The following is a 4643-nucleotide window of genomic DNA, read 5'->3' on the forward strand; positions in this document are numbered from 1 at the left end:
TTGAGCTCATTGAACATACAACAGAGAAACATCTCTTCTTCTGCTCTCCCTCTGCTTTCAGAAAATAAGTTTTTATTTCTAGTTTCTCTGTTTTTAGCTTTTACTAACACTGCCAAGTTCTAAGGGTACTCTCTCTGTATGCTACATTGAGGGGTACTATCAGTAGTTGTATCCTGGAGGTGACTCTCCAACTGCTATAGCATCTCAGTCGAGTAGCAGGCGATATTGCCTTTAGGACAGCGTATCGTATACGTGCCTCTACATTTTCTGTGCATCTCCAGCAACATCGGTTTGAGCTAAGTATCTTCTTCTCAGTTACATTATTAGTTCTGTCTCCAACACTAAGAAGCCAAAGATCAAGAACCAGATGAGTGTGGTGCTCCAGTAACTGATCTTAGTGCTACTGAATATAGTGCTGCTATTACAGTATCGAATCATCAAAGGGGTGGCAATGCTCAATGGTCTGTCACTGCTCAAGCCATTGCAGCTGGTACGGATTGGACGAGCAGGTAAGCGTGTTGTACACTAATTTTTTACACACTCATCAATTAATAATTGTTTTTTTTACTGACAATGCTAGGATCTTAGTCTGTTTGTTTTTTCTATTCCATTTGCATTGGATGTTAAATATATAATTTTGTTGGTTAAGTTTCCTTCATGTCCATCCCTGCGATGTCACTTCAAATGGCAGTCAAAGCGAATTATTTACCATTACATACCAACTTTTCTTGCAATGTCTGCTATATAAATGTGTTACTGTTCAATCAAATTGGCAGAGATAGCAATGTTTGAGAACCACATCCGTATTTATAAGTTTGTTCAAGACCTGCACTTTTTTGCGACAAGACAAGGGTTTAATCACTTGAAGTTTACATTACAGTTTGTTGATTTCGCTCAGGGTTTTTACTTTGTGTTGTTGGAGGCAAAACTCTATCATGTATACATACAGAAACCCTAGAATTATATTCTTAGTTTTCTGGTTGTTGGTTTGGTTTATGTTAGGGATTTCTTGATTGGTGTTTACAGATTTTTGGTTGGTATGATTTTTGCTATGTATTCATTCTTCTCAACACTTTGGCCGGTGGTGTTTACAAATTATTACAGGTTTCTTAATTTTCTGTATTTCAAAGCTGAATGTACTCCAGACCCTAATTTTACTATTTACAGATGAGAAAAATGGTGTACAGGCGTAGAAAAGTAAGGCTTCTCCCCTAAATGGCGCAACTGTGAAGTCACACCATCCGTGACGAGATTGGAGGCATGTCATAATCAGGCATGCAAGTCCACTTCGACGGCATTTAGTGTGAGGTGATTATGGAGTTAAAACCCTAAACCACCAGCTTTTCTTTTTCGTGTTGCTCTTCTTCTTTTTGTTTATGCTTCTCTCGGGTTTCTTCCGGGTCTTCTCTTCTGAAACTATATAGTGGTCTCTTCTATTCGTCTTTCTTTTTTTTTTTCTTTTGATATTCCAGGTGATAGTATATTAATAAGATTCAGATTCTTACTCCAAAGGTAAGGTTTTATTTTTTACAGCTAGGGTTTTTGATTTGAAGTGGTGGGTTGTGATTAATTAGTGGATTTAAGATATAAAAATTGCAAACTTTTTCTTAGGTCCGGGGATTTCAATTGGATTACTTGGTTAGGGTTTGATTTTCGGATTTAGGGTTAATACAAAGTAAACAAGGTGAAAAGGATATGAATGAATATAGTACTTCTTCTTACAGTGAGAAAGGGGAGCTCAAACTGTGAAAAGGATATTCCTTTAGTTATGGAAAAGTTTCCAAAACATGAATATACTGTGGTGATTTAGGTCGCAAGGAGCAAGAGTAGTTTGAAGAGCAAAAGTAAATCCACGTACATTTCTCATGTTTCTTTGTTATGAAATATTTTATCTTGGCAACATTTTGTTACTAACCATTTTCCTTTGCAGTGCATTATTAAGCTTAAACGTCTTCAATTTAAACATGTTAGCAGGTACAATAAATTATTTTAGTTATTATGATGATGGTATTGTGTGGTGGCTCTGCCTGGGTGGGATACTATTTACATTTACATGGAATAACAGAGGCCTGAGTTTAGTGATGAAGCGTGCTTATCTTATCATATCTATTTGGTCCATTTTTAATTACCCATTGTAATATATGCTTATCAATTATATCTATTTACTCTTTTTTGCAAGAGTCCCCTGAGGCTAAACAGATGTTGGAGTTCGGAAATTTGTTTACTGCACATTAGGAGAAGAAGATAATGCTCACTGCAATTTGGCGGAATCTAGCTTTACTTTGAAGCTGATATTCTTTTGTACTACTAGCCAAAATTCTTTTGGAAAGAAACTTCTGTTTACTGCACATTAGGAGAAGAAGATAATGCTCACTGCAATTTGGCGGAATCCAGTTTTGAGCTGATATCTCTTTGTACTACTAAACAAATTTTTTTTGGAAAGAAACTTCCTGAATAATTATCTGAAACCCAAGTCAAGGTTCTGTTGATCTATACACCGTCAGGTAATCAAATTTCTTTCTTTTTCTAATTTTCTGAAACAACCCATGTAGTTAACCTAAAATTTGTTTATTTAATGGATATCCTACTGGTAATGATCGGTAATAGGCGTGCAACACCGAGTCAAAAGCCAAGCCACATCTAATCAAAAATGTATCGCGATGGGGCTGGACGAAGCTGTGCAACACCAAATCAAAAATGAATCGGGACTTGGCGAGGCGAAGCCGAGCCACCCCTAATTAAAAATGTATCGCGGCGGGGAGGGGCGAAACTGTGCAATAGCAAATAAAAAATGAATCGGGACTAGGCAAGGTGAAGCCAAACCGCCCCTAATCAAAAATGTATCGCGACTAATAATGATTATGTGTGCGTAGCCGCCCGGGCATAGCCCGGGAACAAAATCTAATTTCTTCATTAGAGCCCTATTAATAATGCTACGGAAACATTACTTCAAGACTGATAATGTGAGGCACACCAATTTTTTTTTCTTTTTCTTTTGGGGCATACTCAATAAACATAAAATAGAGTCGCTACGTAGCTAAACCAACAACCACATATCAACGAAATTTGATAATGACAGTAATGCCTTTATCATTTATATTTTTCTAATTTTGTAACTTTAATTTTTATTTTAAAATTTATGTATTATTATTTTTTTTAATATTTTTTTTTTTAGTTTTTTAAAGTGTTTTCTGTATTTATAGAACCTAGATCAAGGTTCGGCGGATAAATTGTCAGCCAAACCTCGCTCCTTAATGTCGAACCTAAGTTCGGCTGACTCGAGCAAAAATTAGGACAAACCATTGTTTTTCATAAAGTGAAGTTCGAAAACATTTTCGTGTTTAATTATCATCCGAACTGTACATCAACACTTTCAGAATGAAGATTAATGAGTAGTTCGGGTGATTATTCATTTTAAATGTAAGCCGACCTTCACTCTATAATCAGTCGAAGATGACCAAATTTGTAGTCCGGTTAGCGTCAGTTGCAGTAAATAAGAGAGAAGAGAAGAAAAATAATTAATAAATTCTTTTTAAAGAACTAAATAATAAAAGATCTTATCAAAAAAATAAATATTTAAAAGAAAATAAAATTTAAAAAAAATCAAAAATAAGTTTTTAACAAAATTCAAAAAAGTTTAAACTAATTAAATTAAATAAATAAATAAGTAAATTAATTACAATTATTAATTAATTTAACTAGTTTTAGACACCCCTTATCAACCTACACTAGTTAGGGAGGGTAAACATTGAGTATGCCTCAAAAAAATTTGGTATACTTCAAAACATGATTTTAAATTCTTGCAGGACAGTCTGAGACTCTATTTTCATTTAACATACTGTTAATCTTCTCTCCTTTTCTCTTTAGCCTATCCCTGGGAGCTCTTCTCTCCTTTTCTCTTTTTGCTATCCCTAGAAGCCTTTGTGCGTTTTCTTAATCTAATAAAATCTTCTCTTTCAATCAAAAAAACAAAGTTTGCCAAAAAAAAAAAACACTCTAATAGTATTTTTTCTGTTTGTTGAGTCATGGAGACAGATACACAGTAGACACATAACATAAGAAATTAAGTATTCATGATTAGATGTTTTGTTTTCTATATTCACTGATAATCCCTACAAGTGTGGTATACTCATGGACCATTTTACACGGTCAAACCGTCATACCAACAAATGGAAATCGGGTTGTATGGAGCACATTGACAATAATCCATAAATGAATGAATTTATTTAAATAAAGTTGATTAGGAAAATTATAAATTAAAATGAATCCTTTTAGAAATAATCCTTGACTCGCATGTCGGCTTCCAAAATAAATGCGAAGAATTTATTTAAAAGAAACAAAATATGGTCTTTAAAAGAATTCAATAAAACATTTAGCTAAGCACCTTAAATAATAAATAAGTCACTTTTCGGAACAGAAATGCAATTTACAAGCTAGGTTGCGCCACGGTCACGGTCTCCTAAAAAAAATAGTAAGTTGGACATGACCTCAACTAAAAATAGGTTTTCGCACCCTTATATCCTTCATAGATAATCTAAGAAGTCCGAAAAATTCTTGTTAAAAATGTAGCAAAGTAAAAGACTGTTTAGAAATTAATTTTTTTGTAGAAATGTATTAACGCCAGCTCTTAAAGGTCCAGTACT

At 34.1% G+C, this 4643-nt stretch overlaps 1 long non-coding RNA gene across 2 annotated transcripts; it reads left to right on the forward strand.

Moving 5' to 3' along the window:
- Positions 1-205: 205 nt before the first annotated feature.
- LOC113328654 lies at positions 206-3055 on the forward strand. 2 transcript variants are annotated; one of them, XR_003349500.1, is made up of 4 exons: positions 206-509; positions 1168-1308; positions 1931-2504; positions 2608-3055. It is a non-coding gene; the product is annotated as an uncharacterized LOC113328654 (long non-coding RNA). The 2 variants fall into 2 exon arrangements; XR_003349499.1 differs by having other exon boundaries at positions 1168-2504.
- Positions 3056-4643: the final 1588 nt, after the last annotated feature.

Source organism: Papaver somniferum, unplaced genomic scaffold (assembly GCF_003573695.1).
Source record: "Papaver somniferum cultivar HN1 unplaced genomic scaffold, ASM357369v1 unplaced-scaffold_114, whole genome shotgun sequence".
Lineage (NCBI taxonomy): Eukaryota > Viridiplantae > Streptophyta > Magnoliopsida > Ranunculales > Papaveraceae > Papaver > Papaver somniferum.